The 23,363-nt window shown below is 50.5% G+C and overlaps 4 non-coding genes across 4 annotated transcripts; all 4 read right to left on the bottom strand.

Moving 5' to 3' along the window:
- Positions 1-234: 234 nt before the first annotated feature.
- On the bottom strand, positions 235-316 carry TRNAL-AAG (transfer RNA leucine (anticodon AAG)). Its single transcript has one exon. It is a non-coding gene; the product is annotated as a tRNA-Leu (tRNA).
- A 361-nt stretch (positions 317-677) lies between these two features.
- Positions 678-759, bottom strand: TRNAL-UAG (transfer RNA leucine (anticodon UAG)). The gene has a single exon. It is a non-coding gene; the product is annotated as a tRNA-Leu (tRNA).
- Positions 760-21,994: 21,235 nt separating this feature from the next.
- TRNAL-AAG (transfer RNA leucine (anticodon AAG)) lies at positions 21,995-22,076 on the bottom strand. The gene has a single exon. It is a non-coding gene; the product is annotated as a tRNA-Leu (tRNA).
- A 361-nt stretch (positions 22,077-22,437) lies between these two features.
- On the bottom strand, positions 22,438-22,519 carry TRNAL-UAG (transfer RNA leucine (anticodon UAG)). Its single transcript has one exon. It is a non-coding gene; the product is annotated as a tRNA-Leu (tRNA).
- Between the last annotated feature and the right edge of the window lie 844 nt (positions 22,520-23,363).

Genomic DNA, 23,363 nt, shown 5'->3' on the forward strand with positions numbered 1-23,363 from the left:
TAAAAAGGAAAGGCTTGGGTGGGGGGGGACTCTGTTGGATAAATAGGGTTACGTATTACAAGGGGACGTCTTTATAACATATTATTGAAGTACCAGAGACCAGGGCACACCTGCCCTGCGCTCAAAAAACATGCCCTAGTACTCCCCCCAACATCCATTCATCTACCTTGAGATAAAAGCTATGAAAATGTTCATTGACAATAAGGGTAGAAGATTGGAGAAAAAAAAACTACTTGGCAGCGGTGGGATTCGAACCCACGCCTCCGAAGAGACTGGAGCCTTAATCCAGCGCCTTAGACCGCTCGGCCACGCTACCGGCTGCTGTCTCCCCCAGTCTAAATCCTCTATAGAAAATCATAGAAAAAACGTCTGCCGACTTGTTGCTTTTGGTGTTTCTTTCATGCAAATAATTACCCAGAATCTATCACATTCTAGTAAGCCAACTAGACGTTGTGCCCCGTTAGCAAAGAAAAAAATGTCAGGATTTTAAAAACGAATCGGTTGGGTCGAATACACTTTTTTGCTGGTGTGCTGGCATTGTATAGGAAATTCGTAAGGGGGGGTCACTGTAGGGAAATCGGTCAGTGGAAGAGTGTGAAAAAAAATTGAAAGTTCGGAAACGGTACGTTGGTTGAAAGTTTAAAATCCAAACGGGCATTCAAAAAAAAAAAAAACCTTGGCAGCGGTGGGATTCGAACCCACGCCTCCAGAGAGACTGGAGCCTAAATCCAGCGCCTTAGACCGCTCGGCCACGCTACCAGCTGTCTAAATCAGTATCACATGTTATAGTAGTACCTGACAATCATGAGGGGAACTGAGTGGAGATTTAGAGTTTGATCAAAGCAGAATGTTACAGCCATTATTTTTTACTTTGACATCATCATACTGATCCCTGCAGTATCCAAACATAAAAAAGCCCATAAACTTATACTGGATTGCACATTTAACTATTATATTTGTAACAGTTGATTGCATTAAATACAATTATTTGATTCAACTGTGTGACAGAAGCAACAGTGAAGGTATATATTTCGAAGAAAGGATCGTTGCCACTCCAGAGTTGGGCTCACCAAAAGAAATTAGAAAAAAAACTAGACTCCAATGCGGAAAAAGCCATATTGACGACAGAAATGGGCTCACCGGATCTACTGCAAATGCATGAGCAGGTGTTCAAGGAGGATGTAGGTTGCTTAAGTGGATTCACACATCGAATAAGGATGCAGGAGGGATCCAAAGCAGTTACACAAAAGATGCGCAATATCCCAGTTTCCATGACGGATGAGGTGAAAGCAGAGCGTAAGAAATTGCAAGAGAAAGGAATGATAGAAAGCACAGATGCATCAGAATGGGTGTCATCATTGGTGGTGGTGTGGAAAACTTCAGGAAACGTAAGAATGTATCTTGACATGAGAGAACTTAATAAATGCATCATCCCAGATAGAAACCCTTTGCCAAACATTTAGGAGTTACTATCAACCATAGGCCCAGCAAGGGTGTTTTCAATCCTTGATCTAACCTCTGTCTAGCACCAGGTAACACTCCAGAGATAATTGAGGGGTCTGACTGCATTTATAATACCAGAAGGATTATTTCAGTAACAGAGAATGCCTTTCTGACTTAATTCTGCCACGTCAGTCTTCCAGAACATTATGTACAGGATTTTTGATGGCGATGAAGGTATTGTGCTCTTCCAGGATGACCTTCTGGTATATGTAGAGACTATCGAGGAACATAACAGGAGGGTCAATGGGGTACTGAAGAAGCAACATGCGGCAGGCATGACCTTAAGCAATTAAAAGTTCAAGATAAACAGGGGGGAGTTTTAATACCTGGGACATGTCATATTGGAAAGGGGCATATCGCCCAAGAGACATTTAGTGAGACAATTAAGAATAAAGCCTCACCAAGAGCAAAGATCAAGTACAGGCATTTCTGGGAATGGTGAATACTATTCAAAGTTTGAAAGGATTTTGCTAAGCACACAGCTGTAATGTAGAACTTAGTAAGAATGTACGTAACATTTGTACGGGATGAACATTGTGAGGAAGAGTTTGAATACATAAATTAAATGCTAATGAATGTGCCTGCATTGCACAACTACAAGCAGGGAAAATACACAGTCATCACTACTGATGCGGACAACATGAGCCTCGGGGCAATTTTGACACAGACAGACGGAATAGAGAGTACATAATACTGTCTTGGCACAGAAACTGCCATGTTAGATTTAAAATCAAATCTCAGATCCATCATTGACCGTGGCCATCCTGCCCTTTTGATGTTGCTAGATCTTTTCACAGCGTTTGACTTAGTAGACCACGCATTACTGGCAACAAGATTACAAACAATTGTCGGCTGCATAAACCTGATGACGCAATGGCTAGCCTCTTTTCTCGGTCCCCGGGTGATCCAAAATTCATCTTCTATACCTTCCCTGCTCACCCGCGGTGTTCCTCAGGGATGCTCTCTGTCCCATACTCTCTTCAACATTTACATTCTCCCTATGCTCCTGTTGCTCGATGACCTGGGTGTCTTATATACCAACTACGCTGATGACACCCAGGTCATCCTCGAACTTTCAGGCTCTTACTCCACTGATTCTAAAGCCATTGCTGCCATCTACTCCATCACCCACTCCTGGATGAGTCAGAACTTTATGGCATTGAATGCCGATAAAACAGAGATCCTCATTGCCGGATCTAGTCACATCATTTATGATTGCCGATGTCTCCATTCCAGTGGCCCAAAGCGTTAAGACCCTCAGCATTACTATTGACGCTGACCTCTCCATGCGCCCACATGTGGCCAAAACCCGAGCATCATGCAGCTGGATTAATAGGCAACTGTGCGTAATGCGTCCATTTTTATCTGTTAGCAATATGTCTCTTCTCGCATCTGCCCTCGTAAACTCCAGGTTAGACTATTGCAACAGTCTTCTAGCAGGCACCTCTGCTGGCAATATCGCTGCCTTGCAGATCACTCAAAATGACGCCGTCAGAGCCGTGCTGGGACTACCTAGGCACTTCTCTATCACCAGAACACGGGGCGGAACATGCGGAATGGGGAACAACGTGTGAAAAAGAAAGCGTAACTGGGGAAGTACAGCAGGGAAATACACAGAACGCCCACACGCACGCGAACAGCACGTATTCATGGAATCGAATACAAGAAACCTGCGCATGCCAAAAGACGCGCACAGACGTCAACACGTCTGCCACACGAAGGCATACGGAAGCGTCCCCGCGTGCGGTATAAAAGTATGCGCAAACAACAAACACGTATATACAGCTACGATGAATGCCCCATTCATCGCAGTACTGATCGTGGGACACCGCAGGAGGAGGAGAATAGCCATGCCCCGCATTTTATTGCCCCAGACCAGCCTTTTTGGGATGCCTGATGACCAGGTCAATGGCAGGTATAGGTTTCCACCTCGTATCATCCTAGACCTGGTCAGGGAATGGGAAGATGACCTAACATTACCCACCCTGTGCTCCCAAGCATTGAGCCCCTTGGAGAAGGTGCTCAATGTCCTGCATTTTTTGGCCACTGGGTCATTTCAGCGGACAACTGCCATAGTCGGGGGTGTTTCACAGGCCACGCAGTCACGCTGCCTACACCAGGTGTTGGCAAACATGACTGCGCCCCCCTCAGTCTGCAGGCACATATACATGCCCAGAACACCCGCAGAAACGCAGGCCGTGGTCCAGGACTTTTACAGGGTGGAACACTTCCCCAAAGTGCTTGGTGCCATAGATTGCACCCATGTGGCCCTAAATCCACGTAGGGCCACTGAGCACATCTATCAAAACTGAAAGCACTGGCATTCCATCAACGTACAGGTTGTATGCGATGCCCATGGAATCATCACCTCTGTCTATGCAAACTATCCTGGGTCTACCCATGACAGTTTCATTTACAGAATGTCTGCCCTGAGCCGGGACCTGGAAGTTGGGAAGCACAGCGACACATGGCTCATTGGTGAGTACAAATGTCTGCGTACATGCATGCATGTCACACACAGACAAATACACAAACCCAACTAATGACAACCATCCTAACCTCCCCAGGGGACAGTGCCTACCCTCTGAGCAACCACATGATGACGCCAATACGGAACCCCACCACACCACCCCAGGTAAGATACAACGCTGCCCATATTGCAACCAGGGGCATAGTGGAGCACACATTCGGAGTGCTCAAGTCACGCTTCCGCTCCCTTGACCGCTCTGGCGGCCAGCTACTATATGCGCACCCCCAGTAGTGTGCAGGATCATTGTGGCAGCATGTGTCCTGCACAATGTTGCAACACGGCGGGATGTACCGGTGGACATGGTGGTGCCCCCACATCCCCAACCACAGGCACAGGCGCTGCCCATGGGAGGGGAATGGGCACGTGGCGAGGCGGCCCGGACCCAGCTTGTGTCCACATTTTTCACCTAAACTCCCACCCCTGCGGAGTGCACGCAGGCCTGGCAGATACCAGGTGACAACCGATGATGACAAACAGACAGTCAACTGTCACAACCATACCACCCTGAGAATGTTGCCACGGAAGTGCTACATTGTGTGCATCCCTAGCTACTTAAACAAAACCAATCCTGTGTGACCAAAAGGAACACATGCAAGGTGTGTATCACACCACCCCCCTGCAAACCAGGCCATGACAATCACTGGTATGTCACCCAAACCCTCCCAACCCACATCACCCTTGTCTGCCACACCATGACATGGCACGCAACATCAAAAGGCCAACACATGACCAATTACATACGATGTGACAAGTGATAAATGAAAAGAGGCCTGAGACAATCACACCTGACATGGAATCAGATGAAATGACTGACCAACAACCTCCCACACATACAAAGTCATACACAAATGCATGCCACCAGTGGTACCATCAACAAAAGACTGAATGCCTGTTCTCATGCACATTGGCCAAGCCAAATCCGCTAATCCCTAACCCGTGTGCTGTGTGTGTCTCCTGCAACACACTGCTCAGCACACAGCACAGTGAGCAGCCATTGTGTTGGGGATACACCTTGAGCATCACATAAAAAGGACAAGCAACAAAAATAACCTATTGACGCATGTACGCAATCCCCAAATGGTAAGTGATCATGCGCTGCAGGGCCACAGCATGACAGAGAAGGCAATCTGTGTGCACATGTGGGCATGGAAGGGTGATTGTATGTGTGGTGAAGCATTGTGTAAGTGTGTGTGTCAGTAGGGACATGCACTCAATACATGCATGTGAAATCAAGTGACCCTCAGTGTCCTGTACGCATCACATGTGAACATTGCCCATGTGTACTCCCCAGCATGTCAAACCACAACAATCCCCTGACACCTGAAAAATAAACAACACAGGAACAGCCATTGACCAGCAGAACACATGTACATAGCACCCCACAATGACACTGTCAGAGAGTGCCCAAACACTGTAGCCCAAGCATACTGTCCAACAACAAAAGGCCCTCCCTCATTTACACATCACCATGACCTTCTGAAGAACTGTGTCTGGGGTCTGTAGCCTTCTTCGTTCTAGTCTACCTGGCTTCAGGATCCCCCTGCCCCTTGTTTTCCATGTTCTACCTTGGGTGTAAATAGGGTCCGGCCCCCTCAGAGGCCACCTTGACTGGTAAAAATACCAAATCGCAGAGAACTCCAAAGAGCCAAACCCCCAAACCAGGGAAAAAAGCCTGTAGCCACCGAAAAACCCTGGAGGAGTCTCCAGTAGATGACTTGAAGTTGCTGAAAATGGCCAAGCACATGTCCAAGCAGAATGAGAGAACAACCAAGGTACCACAGTTCAACAATGGTTCAACAGCATTTTCAGTACACAATAATCAATGAGGAATGCAACAACTGATGGGTAGTGTCACAGCTCTGGTCTCCAGGCGCAGGAGTGGCACGAACCAACCACCCCCTCTGCGGTCTGGGCGCCTGCAAGGTAAAACTTACACAGGCCTCCGAGACCTCGGTGGGGAAAGAGGGTCAGGGATGCATTGTTTGGATAGGCATCGCTATTCAGGATAACCAGAAAGAGGGGCAGGAGAGGGGAGGTGGATGGGCAAAGGGAAAGTAGGCAAAATACAAAATACAACTATTGACAATAACACATACTCAATCAGAGAAACCATGTTCTTTATGCACATTGTACAAAATGGGACAAATGCAAGCCAAAGAGAGACTTATCTCTGGGGTGAGTGCTGGCCTTCTGCCTGCGCACTCTCAGGTCCGGTAACAGGAGCAGTTCAATGCTGCAAAGAGAGCGTGAGTTACTATTCTGTGTGGGTTTTCACCACACACACAACATCATTCGAGCCTCAAACTAAGTGACTCCTGCCCAAACAAACACTCTTGTCTGCTGCTTTGTTCGTATACTTTTCCTTGCCCCCGTGGTGGTTCATACACTGTCAATGCGATAAGGCAGCCGCACGTGGCCCCGCGGTAAATGGAAGAACAATGTGTTAAGAATCACAGATGATAGAATGGTCCTTGGGTGAGCTGCTAGACGCATGTGGCGAGGTGCGACTTCAGTACAAGTCGTGTTCTGCCAGCCGCGGATTTCAATAGGTAGCGCATGTGGCAATTTGCATATGCAAATGATATGCACTGCACTCAAGTCTGTGCGTCGCTGGGTGCCCCCGGGAGTTGTATTAGTTTCTGGATAGGAACGCTACTGCGCTAATAACTCAGCCTCTATGGAGCAGGGGGGAGTCGAGGATATGGGTGCCGCCTCCTGCGTGTACCCTGACAACTTGTAAAGCCACTTGGCATTTGGTCCTCAATGCAGCTTAGCTGTACTGTGCGCTTCTTCCTCAATGCCTGGCCAAGCTCCCCAGCACTGGCGCTACTTAGCATGCATGTGTGAGGGGCCTGGAGGAAGTTCGGCTGGGGTGTGGCCCCTCGTGCTGCTCACCTTGCTTGGAGCTCCTGGAAACACATCTGCTTCTGTCGGACATCTGAGCACAAGCCCTGTGCTTCTGCTTGCGCACTCATGCGCACGTGGGAACCACCCAACGTGGCCAGGTTTCTGTAGTTCTTGGCCCCGTGTCTGCTGGGAAAGGTAGTCTGTAGGCTCATTTTCCTGCAGAAAGGGCATAAAAGGCTGGCAAGTTTCCTGTGTGTGTTTCTTCATGTTGGTTGTCACTGGGCCATGTCTGAGACCTACATCCGACCTCCTCCCACCATCAGTGTGACTTTGACAGCCAAAGTGTGCAGGCTACTGTCTACAGCATGAAGTGCATCAAGCACATATACAGGCAAGAAAAGAACATGCATCACAATCAACATCAATAAATGGACATATCAATGATGTACTCACCAAAATTGATTGCAGACATGCCGTGGAGAAAGCAGACATTTTCCCCACTAGGGGTTTTAACACAGGTAGTACAGCAGCAGATAGGCCACAGATATGACGAAAGTCCAATGCCCTTGTTAAATGGTTGTAGCACCGAACCATCCTTGTGAGCCCATGGATAGGGGAAGCAGGAGTGGGATATGTTAGTCAGGACCCCAAGCTGCAAACACATACACGAGACAAGCTTAAATGGCTCAGCTGGAACAGACAGTGGATGCTTTCAAAAGTCACAAAGCACCACACCGTCACATGAATGGACAATAGACAAGCAATTTTAAACTATATTAACAAATTAAACTGACTATAACAATCAAAAATGGCCACATACGACCCGGGGGGGGAGGAAGGCACCCAGGAGGGCGGAGGTACAGGGTGCACCTCAACACCCACATGCGATGAAGTTGAGATAAAAAAAAATCTCCATGGGCTCAATGCCTGCACAGCCCGACCCGTGTGGGAAATAAATCGTCATCCTCCTCACCCTCTGACTCAAAAGGTGCCTTGACATCAAGAGCACACCCAGAGTAGATCGGAGGGATTGATGGTCATCCCTCAGGGCCTCCCTTTGTGCCTCTGCGTGAGCAGCAATTGCTTGACGCAGAGACACCATTTCAGCCCGGCGTGCCCTGTCTGAGGCCGCCATGCCCAGCCTGAGCGAGCGGGCCCTGGACTGTGCCGCCCGCTGCTGGAGATCCACCTGCCTAGCAGGGGGAGCACGGATTGGGCCACATGTTCCAAGCTCTGAGTGATATTATCAATTGTTGCCCCCTGTTCTTCGGAATTGGCAACCATGGCTTGCTCCCACTCAGTATACCCCGGTGGCGCACGGCCACCGCGTTGCTGGGCTTGACACCCACGGGGCCCAAGGAGCCGCGGTCCTTGTTGGGTTGGCATCGCCCGCGGCTGCAGGACTACATTCCTCCGTTGACGTGATACCCCAGGTACATCAGCAACTGGTGTGGAGTGTGACCGTGCGCCCCGATCCACCACAGGCAGAGGTCCCACCACCGTCTGGCCCCTCGGTGCAGGTGTCGCGGACAGAGGAGCGTCTACATCAGAATCACATACCATTGATGAATGGACATGACGCACATCCAACTCGACATTATCGTCAGAGTGATCATCCGGACTAGACTCATTGCCAGCCCTAGAACGATGGTCTGTAACAAAAGTGGGTTCTCGTGGTCTACCACCCCACGACCCACACTTGTGCCGGGTTGCTGGTGTGATAGCAACCCTGTGCCTGGCATGACAACACCATCCTCTGGCTCCATTGCGTCATCATCTGAAAAGGGGAAAAAAACAAACATGAGTACACAAGTCAGAAGCACATAACCCACACACACAGACATCACATCGACAGCCAACACATGAAGCAGACATGTCACACACAAATGAGAACCTGGCATGCATCCAGTGGCATTGGTAGGCAAGCACATCCCAAAAGCAGAAATGGATGTGTCTAAATAGCAAAGCCTACACAAGTACAAAATGTAGTATATCACCTCCATCAGACACCACCTCGGTCAGGTAACAATGTCACAGGCAGAAAAAACAGATGGCAACAAAGAGATGGCACATACCATAAGCATGTCTGAACTACAAATTGACCAGTGCTGCAAGTGAATCCAAACACACAATGACACACGTAATATGCATGTACACATGCATCACTAAACCATCATCACCAATATAGCTTCATCCATCTGCAGCTCAGCCCGTACTGGGTGTCATGGGCCATGTAGATATAGTGAATGTCCCAAGCAAAGTAAGTGCCTGCAACCAGGAATTAGGGACCATAACGCCCAGTACGGTCCGAGCTGCAGGACATGAAGCCTCCACAACACCCCTCAGGGCCTGATTGAGCACATTGTGCTATGAATGTGCCCTATTCCATCATTCCTTGTGTAAAATCTTCATGGCCAGGCCCCACCATATTAGCAAAGTGGGCCTGGGCGCACACATACTGCACCACAGTGCACCTTCAGGATTATGCCAGTTGAACATAACGTGCGCAATGCTGAAATCTCACCAGCATTAACATCAATCAACTACATGTTAGTCAGTCAACTAAAAAGCTGCGGCAGACACATGTGTAAATGAACACTTTCACACACACATATGTGAGTAGCCGCAATGTTGCACTACCCAACGTTGAAGCTGCTTGCATATGTACATGTGAAAGCGTTAAAAAACACCCCTTTGCCCATACACCTGTATTGTGAACATGAACAGCATCCAATACAGCAAAGCAAGCAGCTACAACTCTGCTTGCTTTGATGCATGTGAATGTGTACACATACACACGTGAAGGCAGCTCCACAGTCATTACAACCCGATTGGCAGGCTACATGCAATCTGCGCCCTATGCCAGTTGTTATAGACCGCAGATTGACCAATCAACTTTGCTAAACAACCCCTAGGGAGTTCCAATGCTGAGTACATGTGTCACAGGATGCACCTGTGCCCGTGGCATTCATGACAGAGAAGGGATGAAAATCTGACCATACATGCCAGGTCACTTTCACATTGCAGCAGTGAGTAGGCATGTAGAACGGTGTAATATGGCTCAGAAGTGGGTTGATGCAGTGCAGAACATGTGTAAGTTACCCACTATCTACATGAACAAGCACATTATGATGTCTATCAATAAACATGAAGGCAGTGTAAGGGCAAGTTCAGGTATCACATGCAATGTGCATGCAATGGGTTGCATGGCTACAAGCAAGCCCCCCCCTAAGTGAAAATGCAGGGAGGCATTGCATGTCAGCGAAAGGGTGACCAGAGACCTGTGTATTGGCAGACAGTGTTGACTAGCGTCAATTGCATCATCTGAGTCAACTGACAACACAGCAGATGAGAATGGGACAGTAAGCAGGACACATGATGAACCCTCAGTAGTGCACCCATGTGTGCAGAAGCCACTACACCAGTTGAACAGAGGCAGGGGGCCTTAAACAGGGGGAGGCCTGTGCCCCACACAGACTGTGACACCCTAAACATGTGCGTGATGCAGGACTGAGCCAGAGTGGGCATGGAATGGATGATCAAATGCCATTAAATGTAGGTCATCCTGGACACGTACTACAATGATCATCTGGGCAAGGGCACATAGGGGCATGCATGGAATGCACATGGAGCATGAATGGGCACTAATGTCCCTGCGGAGCATCTGCCATCTGCACAGTCCGAGTGAGACACCCTGCATCAAGGACAAAGAATGTACCCCACTGTATGTGTCTGGCAGGTTGACAGGGGGAAGTGTGCATGTACACAGGAGCATTGAACAGGCCATTGCAGTACTCCATCATGATACCCACCAGTGTCATGGTGAAATTGGGGTGCAGGAGGATGGAGGGGCAAGGGTGCATGCCTACGTGGAGTACCCGCATGCAGGCAGAACACACATGTACGTCAGTTATGCGATGACGTAGTCCCAGTGCTGAGTGGAAAGACACCCCAGGCTACATGCAGAAGGGCCAATGAGCTGGAACATGCACCGGAGGGGCAGCCGGGTGACTAGCATGGGAGTAGGTTGCAAGTGTGGTGATGAGGACAGTCCCGGTCTGCTCTACATGTCCAGCATGCTGCACAGCCGGCACACATCAGTGAAGCATTGCATGACTCGCACATGAAAACCATGTACACATAACATGTAGTGGCAGTCAAGCACAACACATCACACAAGCAAACCACACATGGGGCCTCATTACAAGTCAGGCGTTGAGGGGTTAACGGCGCCGTAAACGGTGCCGACCCTTAACGCCTGATTACAAGGTCCCTTAGCGCCATGGGGATTTTAACGCCTGCTTTTTGCAGGCGTTAAAATCCATGGCGCTAAGGGACCATGGTGCTAATTACGCCACCGTAATTTACGATGGCGTAATTAGCGCCTTACCCACTCCCATTATGCCCTATGGGGCACAAATGGGAATGGGGAAGGGTAAAATGGGAAATGGGGATTTACCGCCCCACTCACCTTGGAATGGGGCGGTAAATCCGCCATCCACCATGGTGTAAACATAGTTTACACCATGGTGGTAAGGGTACGACCCAGGCGGTAACTTACAGCCTGGGTCGTAATGAGGCCCATGGTCTGGACAAACACGTGACAACACTCACTGGACCGGGCATCAAAGTCCAGCATCTCTCCCACTCGTACAATTCTGCCAGTATTAACTCCGCTACGATCGACTCGTGCGGAGTAAGATCTTCCTCCTGAGCTGGTGACCCACCGCCAGTCAACCCAGTCATGGCATAATTGGAGGCACGCTTCACCTTAGCACAGCGTCGGAGGTCATCCCAACGCTTTTTGCACTCTTGAGCTGTGCGCACCTCATGTCCAAATGCACTCACACAATCCGTAACATGCTTCCAGTGGGACATACGATGGGCAGCCGTAGTGTGACAATTCGGCCCAACTAGCATATCACGGTTGTGTTCCCGCAAGTAGTCCACAAGGAAGTCCAATTCTTGCATGCAGAAAGGCTTCTTCCTCAACGTGCTGGAGGCCGGAGCTGTGTCTGGGGTCCCAGCCTCTACTGCAGGTGCAACCTTCCTCCTCTTGGACAGTGGTCCGGACCCTGACTGGCAAATGCCACCCTGATCAGTATGGGCAGTGGCACTGGTGGATTGAACCAAGGGAGTGGCAGGTGGAACAAGGATGGAAGCCCTGACTTGCCTCGGTGGCTGCTGGGTACCCCTGACTTGACCCTGCGCAGCAACATCTGCTGTGCTAAGGTCACTGACCGGGACTGTCCTGGATGCTATACTCACAGCTGGGGTGGTGTTGGCTGCATCTGCCCATGCACTTGCCAACACCCGGCTGCTCGGGCAGCAGATGACAATACTGCCCCAGGGACATGTGCCTCAGTCAGGGCAGCCCTGTGTGCACTTACCCTGTGCCTCCTGAACTCCTGGAAATCATCCAGGGACTCTTCAGGTGCAACACAGCATGCGCAGGCCCACCCTGAGCCTGGTTGATGGTGTCCACAGCTGCACCTACAGCTACCACTACCCTTGGGCCCGTGGCAGTCGATGAAACGGACTGTCGGATCACATGGGCGCCAGTGCCAGATGCAAGAGCTGCATCTCCCGTAACCACAGGGGGTGGGGGCATGACTACACCAACATGTGGCACAACATCGTGCCGAAGTGGCTCATCCCTGCCTTTTCCCCCTCTGCAGCCACCGTGGACACCCTGGAGTCCCCCTACTCCCTGGTCATCCCGGCCATGTCCCTGACCACGCCCGCCACATGGAGTATGCCCAGCTGAGGCGCTCCTCACCTTTCGTGGCCTCCCAACCATGGCACAGATGGAGTAGTGCCGGCACAGATCGAGTAGTGCCAATGGGAGGTGTACATGACAATTGTCCTGGGCAATTGGGGTGAAGGGGGTGGGATACAAGATGTTAACAGCACCCTTGTGCACCTGCAAGGCTGTATGTGACCCCAGTGATAAAGTGACGGGTCACACAATGCTCAGGCACCCCAAAACTGTAGTAAAACCGTGCAGGCAACCCCTGGTAGCCCACCTGTGTGGAATTAACCTCCCGCAGTACGCGGTGGCACCCAGGGACACGAAAAACCCATACACGTGGGAAACGCAGGCTACTATGACCTCGAAAACGGGTACGCGATACACAGGGGCACCCGCAGTGGGAAGAATAGCATGCGCGACTCACTGTCAGACTAGCGTGATAAGGAAAAACACGCGTAGCCAATAACCCTGCCAATAGAAGAGATATGTCCTCGATCCACTGTGAAGTTGTGATGGCGCGCGAAACAACCAGAAGTACCAACACAAGTCGGTCTCCACAAAAGGCACGTACAGCGAACTGCTGGCCCCACTCCCCTTTAACCCGTACTGAGGGAAAAGCCTGACCGCATCACGTCACTTACGCGCTTTGGCCCTTTCCTCGAATTACACGCATTAACACGCGGACGTGCTGTTTTTTCACGTGCTGAATCACTATGCACTCGTGATGAGGGGACCGCCCACACGTGTTATGTCACAGATGTGCTTACACGCTAAGGGCCTTTCCTCGAATTACACGCTGACGTGCAGTTTTTTCACGTGCCAAATCAGTCCGTATCAAGCTGGCCACACGACAACACACGGAAGACCACGCTCCTGCCCAGAAGGCCATTTTCCTGCCCCCCAGAGCCCTGAGCCAACTCCCACCAGCCATCTGCTGCTGCCTGCCTGCCTGCTGGCCAAGTGCCCTGCTATCTGGTGCCTGCATGTCAGCCATCTGCAGGGGTCCAGTTGCAGTGAGCACCCCTGCTGGAACAGCAGACTCCCGACTACAGTTCCATCACTCCACAGCCCAGCACCAGGACCCAGTTGCCCCCCCACACCTGCCTCGGGGGTTGCCATGTCAGGGCAAACACCATCGGACACCACTGGCAACCCCCAGCCAGAAAGGCAGAGGGCTACCAGCTTCAGTGCGGCAGAAGTTGGTATCCTGGTGGAGCAAGTCCTGGTGCATTATGGTGCCCTCTTCAGAAGACCACGTGCCGAAAATGATGGACGGAAGAGGATCTGGAAGCACATCATGGCTGCCATCAACGTGGAGGGGGTGGCAGCCCGCGACATACGACACGTCCGGAAGCGCTGGGAGGACTTCATGTCCAGGACCCTCAAGAAGTCCCGGTGCCTCTTGGAGACAGCGGATGCAGAGGGGTGCCGGGTCCGCCTTACCGATGACCAGACGAGGGTCCTGGAATGTATACGCCCAGCGCTTCACCACCAGGCCCTTGAGAGGCATACCCGTCCGGAGTCGAGTGGTAAGTGTCCATGTGTACTGATTGGACGCAGTGCATGTTGAGGTGTGCCAGGTGTGTGCAGCTTGGACATATGACTTGAAAGGCCCATGTATGGATGTGCATGTGCAGGGACATGAGCCTGCCGCATGTGAGTCCAGTCATGTGTGAGGCACATCAATGGTGTATGTGTTCAAATGCATGATGCACGAATGCATGTGGGGATGCACACATGTCAGCATTTATGTGTATGTACTATGGCATGGTTGGAGTGTGACACATGGATGCTTATTCCACCTTCATGTACGTGCATGGCATACATGTGTGTGTGTGTGTGTGTTTGACATGTGTGCAAATGTGATACGCCATGGATGCATGTGACACAGACATGTAGGAACCCCATTGGCAGACGTGACATAGTTGCCAATGATTGCACTATGACAGGTGGTGGAGATGTAGAGATGCATGTATGTATGGTGGCATACCCGTGTTGCATGAGACGTCAGCCTAACCATCGGATTTTCATGCTGTTGTATGTGTATGGATGGTGCTGCCTGCTGCAACATTCCTGTTAATTTGCGCATGTGTGTGGGTTCAAATGATATGTGTGTTGGGGAGTGTGATGCCATCCGTGAAGTTTGAGACTGCCACTCATGTGCAACTGTCATGTGTGTATCAGACCATTGTACAGTGCCCTGATGCCTGTGTTCTGTCTCTCCCTGTCTGCAGCGTCGACTGATGGAGCACAGAGGCAGGGATCCCACCGCCAGCCGGGGAGGCAAGGCCCAGCTCCCCTCCCAGGTTGTCATCTCTTCGGGGAGTGAGGAGTCTGGTGCTGCGTCCAAGGAAGGTCCAAGAGGCAGAGGTTGGAGGTGGACTCCTCAGCAGCAGAAGGGGCAGCTGAGCCCGCACAGGGGCCTATGGAGGAAGATGGCACAGAGTCATCCAGGTTGGTGGGGGGTTTCGTTTGAGGAGGAGGCCATGGAAGGCCCATGCACGGGGCCTGGAGGGGGGATTCCACTGGTGCTCGTGGTGCAGTCCAGGGGCAGGGACAGGAGGCAGCACAGGCCGCCGTGGAGGTGCCTGTGTGTAATCCTGTCCCTGATCCTGTGACTGCATCACCTGGCACCAGCAGGGATGCCTTCGTCCAGACCCATTTTCAGGGAGGGGTTGCGTACACAACTACTGGCCTTCCTCTCCCTGCGGACGTGGCAATCCGGGACTGTGTTGAGCCTGTCCTTGCTGGGGTGGTGTTGCGTCAACGTGGTATTCGGGATGACGTGCAGGGTTCTCGTGAGGACAATGCAAGTCATTTCGAATACCTCATTGGCTACGTCAACCTACTAGGACGGGTCAGCAAGCCTGGGTTCATCCGTGTGCTGGAACTTCTAGCGACCCCCTCCTCAACTGCACCCCCTATGCGCCAGTCATCCTCCGTGCCATCTTCCTGCCCAAGTATCACCTGGGCACCCTGTGGAGCTGTCCCTGACCCAGCAGCCAGGCTGGTGGAGGACACATCCCTGCCACAGTCGGGAGTCGGAGGTCCAGCAGGGGTGGCCACCCCAACAACTGGGCCCCAGCAGGAGGAGGACGTGCAGGCATCGACAGGCAGGGCACATGCACAGCAGCAGCAGGCTCATGGTGGGAGCGAAGATGGCTCGGGGCCATCAACTTCACAGGGGCAGGCATCGGCCGGAGGGCAGGAGGACCCTGGATTGGGAGTGTCTTCCGTGTGGAAGAGGTTGGGCCAGCGGATAGATGGGCAGCGGCGGCGGGCGGAAGAGGCACGGCTCACTATGGTCAGGGTGGAGAACTCCATGCGCAGGGCATTGAGGCGGGCTGAGTGCCTCGAGGCAACTCGCAGGAAGTTTGAGGACGCCATGGCTGTATCCCTGCGAGACCTCGAGGCCAGGGAAGAGGCCCGCCTCCAGGACGTTGAAGAGGAGTTCGGTGATGCCCTGGCCTGGAACATCAAAGAGTGAGCCATAGGACTTGCCCGCCGCCATTGTACATAGTTCATTAGTGTTAGGTTTCCTTTGTTTTATATTTTATTTTGGAATAAATGGACATTGCTCCACTTCATGTATATAGTTTTTTCTTCATAGGACATTTTTGTGGGTTTCATTTGCTTTGTGGATCATGGACCCTTAGGACTTGGATTGTAGATGGTTGTAGACTTGTACAGACGTTCTTTTTCAATTTTCCCATGGATCAATGGTTTACTTTTATTAAAATTATTTATTTCTTATTGACATTGGCAATGGACCACTTTTTTCATTCAACATGACGTTTATTTGTTTTCCATTGGATTACCATATTTTGCTTATATCTGTCATTGTATATTGATTTTTAAGTTTGATTTCTTCTATGTTACTTCATTATGTTTTTAATCAATTCTAACTTCATGATTGGTATTCTATCATTGGTTTTGTGCATGTCTCAATGAACATTGCCTCAGTCATGTGTTGCCACTGTGTGGCTCCGTTGTGCATTTATGCATGGGCATGGTGGTTCTTTTGAGACTGTCATGGCATGGGTTATTTGGGAGTGGGCACAGTGGATGTTTGCGTGCTTGGACTGGGGGGCAGGAGGGGATTTTGGTTGGCATTAGGGACATGGGTCTGTTTACTCATGACATGTTGTCTGGTCGGCCATGCGTTGGGGCCTGCTGGCAGATGCCCGTCACTGGTGGGTGGGCGGGGGACATGAGTCGGGGCTGCATCAATGCACAACGGAGCCACACAGTGGCAACACATGAGGCACTCAGCCCGCATCAATGCCCTGAGTATGGAGTTCTGCGCCCTGACTCGAGGCACTCAGCCCGCATCAATGCCCTGAGTATGGAGTTCTGCGCCCTGACCATAGTAAGCCGTGTCTCTTCCGCCCGCCGCCGCTCTGCATCTATCCGCTAGCCCAACCGCAGCCACACTAAATGACACTCCCAACCCAGGGTCCTCCTGCCCTCTGGCCGATGCCTGCCCCTGTGATGTAGATGGCCCTGAGCCATAATGCCTCCCACGCTGAGCCTGCCGCTGCCTCCGACGCAACTGCCTCTGCCACCACAACGACATACGGGATGATGGAATCCACCAGCGCCATCGTGCACGTGCCCTGCCCGATGATGCCGGCACATCGTCCATCCTCTGGGGTCCAGTTGGTGGGGTGTCCACCCCTGTTGGACCTCCGACTCCAGACTGTAGCAGGGATGGGATCTCCACCAGGCTGGATGCGTTGATTGGGGCAGATCCACAGGGGGCCCTGGTGGCATCTGACCCGGAATACGGCACGGAGAACGACTGGCGTATAGTGTGCACAGAGGAGGAGAGGGCCGCAAGACTGGCCAACACATGGAGGAAACCCCCGACCATGGACCCTCCCAACTGGGCCATGTTGGCATACACCACTTCGTAATGACGTGCGTGGTCCCCCCAGGAAGCACGCAAGTCATCACGAATGTCACATGTGCGCAACGTGACACCAATCAGGGTGGACTCCATCCGCTCACGGGTCCCCTCGTCCGCAGGTAGAGGAGTACCAGATGACGTGGACCTCCCCCCTACCTGCGGACAGGCCTGGGACGGGGCATTCCTGCTGGTGCATGGTGATGCAGTTACAGTGTCAGTGACAGAGACACGCATGGGCACCTCCGCGGCGACCTGTGCTGTCTCCTGCCCCTGCCCCTGGACTGCACCACTTGCACCAGTGGTACCACCCCCACCGGGCCCCATGTGCAGCTCTGTAGCGGCCTCCTCCTCCTCTATACCCACCACAAACCTGGATGGTTCTGCACTGTCTTCGGCCATTGCAAGCCCCTGTGGGAGCTCATCCACCCCTTCCGCTGCAGCCGTAGTGGTAGATGCGGCACCAGTCCCCTCGCTCCCGGGTGATGGTATTTCCTGGCAGGGTGACTGGGCCTTGCGTCACCGGTGGAGGCATCCCTGCCGCTTTCCTCCAAAGCGCCGTCTCCGCCCTCTTCTTCACTCGACGCTGTGTAAAGGGAGACATTGAACACAAGCATCAGGGTACTGAACTATAGTCCCCTAGACACAAAGCAATAGCACATGAGTGGCACTGTCAAACGTCACTTCCATCATGTCCCTCCAGAACACATGGGTCAGTGCAGGCAACACACATGCAGGAACAGGCATGGCACATGCAACATACATTGCCATCCATGTCCAAGGCACCATAGTTGCATCCAATGGTGGGCTAATTCTCACATGCACCATGGGTCATGCATTTGGCACGGTATACCCCCAGACACAGTGGATATAAGGATGACTAGGCTGTATCAGTGAATGGACACATCGTCACGGACATGTGTCATGCATCCATGGCGCACACACTACTCAGACACACGGACATGTACATCATGCATGTCCATGACAGCAGCACACATATCTCACACCACAAACATGTCAAAGTACAGACACAGGCATGCATACATGTGTGCGTTCCGCATGCTGCTCCGCATGATGCATTGTAACATATACACCATTGATGTGCCTCACACATGACTGGACTCACATGCTGCAGGCTCATGTCCCTGCACATACACATCCATACATGGGCCTTTCAAGACATATGTCCAAGCTGCACACACCTGGCACACCTCAGCATGCACTGCGTCCAATCAGTACACATGGACACTTACCGTTCGACTCCGGACGGGTATGCCTCTCAAGGACCTGGAGGTGAAGCGCTGGGCGTATATGTTCCAGGACCCTCAGCTGGTCGTTGGTAAGGTGGACCCGGCACCCCTCTGCATCCGCTGCCTCCAAGAGGCACCGGGCCTTCCTGAGGGTCCTGGACCTGAAGTCCTCCCAGCGCTTCCGGACGTGTCATATGTCACGGGCTGCCACCCCCTCCACGTTGATGGCAGCCACAATGTCCTTCCAGATCCTCTTCCGTCCATCATTGTCGGTGCGTGGTCTTCCGAAGAGGGCATCATAATGCCCCAGAACTTTCTCCACCAGGATACCAACTTCCTTTTGACTGAATCTGGTAGCCCTCTGCCTCTCTGGCTGGGGGTTGCCACTGGTGCCGGAAGGTGTTGTGTCGGACATGGCAACCCCTGAGGCAGGTGTGGGTGGGCAACTGGGTCCTGGGGCTGGGCTGTGTAGTGAGGGTACTTCAGTCAGGTATCTTCTGTTCCAGCAGGGGTAGTCACTGCAACTGGACCACTGCTGATGGCAGATGTGCAGGCACCAAATGGCAGGGCACGGTGGCAGCAGGCAGGCAGCAGCAGATGGATCGTGGGAGGCTGCTCGTGGTCTGGGGGGCAGTAATTCGGCCTTCTGGGCAGGAGCGTGGTCTTCCATGTGTTGTCACGTGGCCAGCTTGATACGGAGTGATTTGGCACGTGAAAAAACAGCACGTCAGCGTGTAATGCGAGGAAAGGCCCTTAGCGTGTAAGCGCGTCTGTGACGTAACACGCGCGGGCTTTTCCCTCGCCACAGGTTGAAGGTCCCATGTGTGTTTCCATCGCTCTGTACGTGCTCTTCGTGGGATGCGGTACGTGTATTCCGGGGATGCACGTGAACTTTTCCACACGTTTTCGCTGGCGCAAGCGGGGTACGTGTATAATGTTTCAGCCATTATTTTTTACTTTGACATCATACTGATCCCAGCAGTATCCAAACATAAAAAAGCCCATAAACTTATACTGGATTGCACATTAACTATTATATTTTTAACAGTTGATTGCATTAAATACACTTATTTGATTCAACTGTGTGACAGAAGCAACAGTGAAGGTATATATTTCGAAGAAAGGATCGTTGCCACTCCAGAGTTGGGCTCACCAAAAGAAATTAGAAAAAAAACTAGACTCCAATGCGGAAAAAGCCATATTGACGACAGAAATGGGCTCACCGGATCTACTACAAATGCATGAGCAGGTGTTTAAGGAGGATGTAGGTTGCTTAAGTGGATTCACACATCGAATAAGGATGCAGGAGGGATCCAAAGCAGTTACACAAAAGATGCGCAATATCCCAGTTTCCATGACGGATGAGGTGAAAGCAGAGCGTAAGAAATTGGATTGTATTCGGAGGGGTGCGCGGGGAGTTTTACATGCGGTTTCGCTGGCACAACCGGGGTACGTGTATTCCGAGGGGTGAGCGGGGAGTTTTACACGCGTTTTTGTGGTTGGGGGCTCTATGCTGGTCCACTGACCTTTGCGCCATGTACTGAATTTGTGCAAAGTTTTTAGCGCACAGGGCGGGGTTGGGGGCGTAACTGGCGCTGCTGCAGGGTCGCTGCGCCACTCTGTGCCACGGCTGCTTATCGATGTATAAATTTATGAATACGTTGTACGCCTAAATGGGTTTTGGCACATGCGGCTGGCGCAGACTGCCGCACGCGCACTCTGTGCGCCAGCCGCGTCTGCCACTTGTGCACCGAATTCTATGAATTACCCCCAAAGTGTATTTTTAGAACAATGTACTGAAAAGAGGTGACAATGTCATACCTCCTGAAGTTATAAGACAACGTTTGATTGAGATGGGACACAAAGGTTATCAAGGGATAGTGAAGACGAAGAGGAGGATAATGAACGACTGCTGGGGGGCTGTTGTTGATATATAGATAGAAAGAACAGTGGGGAATTGTGTCCTTTGTAAAAACAGTGACAACGTGTGTTTGTGGGGATGCTCAAAAGCCAATGAACCTCACAGATATCCCAGGGAAGCCATGGGAGAAACTGATTAGTAGTTATAGACCTTTTGATTCCGTCTCTCCGTCTGCTGAGGCCCTACAAGGTATCATTGATTTGGCCAAACATCTACATATACGTGAGCACCAGAACGAAAGTAAAAGCAAGTGGTGCCTTAACATACAAGCCAACATTTTGAAGCACCTCGGAGGTAGATTTTGTCAAGGAAATCGGGAAAAATGAATTTTCCCACAGGCTTGTATTGGGGTTAAAATTGTTTTAGGTGGGAGAAGGGGAAAATATCAAGATTTTTAATAGTAAAATCGGGAGTCTCCCTTCTAAATCAGGAGGGGTGGCATGTATGCCTTAACAATGTGAAATAGTTTTAGGTTGGGTTGGGGGAAGCAACAAAATGAGGAGGAGATTTGAAAATAAGAGATTTAAAAAATATGAATGATACATTATGAACTGAAGACAATAACATTTTATTTTAGTGTATTAGGTCTCTCGTGGCAACACCTACTGTCCACTGTGTTTTGGAACAGAATCTGAATGCACTGTCACCACTCATAATTGCCAGTTTTAGATTTTGGCCAAAACCCGAGAGATGTACAGGGAGCAACACCTCTGACAAAAGGCCTTAACACTCTTCTAATGTATTTGGGGCAGTTCTGGTCTCCTTTAGTTCGTCGATAAGGAGGATTGAAGTGTGTTTCAGCCGCCCTCAAGAGGGCAGTGTCTCACCATTTTGTTAAAATCTCTTGGCACAATTTTAAGATTCAGTAAAAGATACCTTGCCGACTAAACGAGATTGATAGCACAGCGATAAAAAGTATGTGGGGAATCTGGACAATGGCTGGCTCAAGGACAGGAGCGAGATGTGTTCACATTGTGAAATCAACTCACTTTAAGGCCTTAATTGCTGCACGTGCTGCGGGGGTTGCTTTATTATAAAATGTAAATAATAATAAAAAGGAAAGGCTTGGGTGGGGGGGGACTCTGTTGGATAAATAGGGTTACGTATTACAAGGGGACGTCTTTATAACATATTATTGAAGTACCAGAGACCAGGGCACACCTGCCCTGCGCTCAAAAAACATGCCCTAGTACTCCCCCCAACATCCATTCATCTACCTTGAGATAAAAGCTATGAAAATGTTCATTGACAATAAGGGTAGAAGATTGGAGAAAAAAAAACTACTTGGCAGCGGTGGGATTCGAACCCACGCCTCCGAAGAGACTGGAGCCTTAATCCAGCGCCTTAGACCGCTCGGCCACGCTACCGGCTGCTGTCTCCCCCAGTCTAAATCCTCTATAGAAAATCATAGAAAAAACGTCTGTCGACTTGTTGCTTTTGGTGTTTCTTTCATGCAAATAATTACCCAGAATCTATCACATTCTAGTAAGCCAACTAGACGTTGTGCCCCGTTAGCAAAGAAAAAAATGTCAGGATTTTAAAAACGAATCGGTTGGGTCGAATACACTTTTTTGCTGGTGTGCTGGCATTGTATAGGAAATTCGTAAGGGGGGGTCACTGTAGGGAAATCGGTCAGTGGAAGAGTGTGAAAAAAAATTGAAAGTTCGGAAACGGTACGTTGGTTGAAAGTTTAAAATCCAAACGGGCATTCAAAAAAAAAAAAAACCTTGGCAGCGGTGGGATTCGAACCCACGCTTCCAGAGAGACTGGAGCCTAAATCCAGCGCCTTAGACCGCTCGGCCACGCTACCAGCTGTCTAAATCAGTATCACATGTTATAGTAGTACCTGACAATCAATGAGGGGAACTGAGTGGAGATTTAGAGTTTGATCAAAGCAGAATGTTTCAGCCATTATTTTTTACTTTGACATCATCATACTGATCCCTGCAGTATCCAAACATAAAAAAGCCCATAAACTTATACTGGATTGCACATTTAACTATTATATTTGTAACAGTTGATTGCATTAAATACAATTATTTGATTCAACTGTGTGACAGAAGCAACAGTGAAGGTATATATTTCGAAGAAAGGATCGTTGCCACTCCAGAGTTGGGCTCACCAAAAGAAATTAGAAAAAAAACTAGACTCCAATGCGGAAAAAGCCATATTGACGACAGAAATGGGCTCACCGGATCTACTGCAAATGCATGAGCAGGTGTTCAAGGAGGATGTAGGTTGCTTAAGTGGATTCACACATCGAATAAGGATGCAGGAGGGATCCAAAGCAGTTACACAAAAGATGCGCAATATCCCAGTTTCCATGACGGATGAGGTGAAAGCAGAGCGTAAGAAATTGCAAGAGAAAGGAATGATAGAAAGCACAGATGCATCAGAATGGGTGTCATCATTGGTGGTGGTGTGGAAAACTTCAGGAAACGTAACAATGTATCTTGACATGAGAGAACTTAATAAATGCATCATCCCAGATAGAAACCCTTTGCCAAACATTTAGGAGTTACTATCAACCATAGGCCCAGCAAGGGTGTTTTCAATCCTTGATCTAACCTCTGTCTAGCACCAGGTAACACTCCAGAGATAATTGAGGGGTCTGACTGCATTTATAATACCAGAAGGATTATTTCAGTAACAGA

The sequence above is a fragment of the Ambystoma mexicanum genome, chromosome 1p, assembly GCF_040938575.1.
Source record: "Ambystoma mexicanum isolate Mex_15411 chromosome 1p, UKY_AmexF1_1, whole genome shotgun sequence".
In the NCBI taxonomy this organism is placed as follows: domain Eukaryota; kingdom Metazoa; phylum Chordata; class Amphibia; order Caudata; family Ambystomatidae; genus Ambystoma; species Ambystoma mexicanum.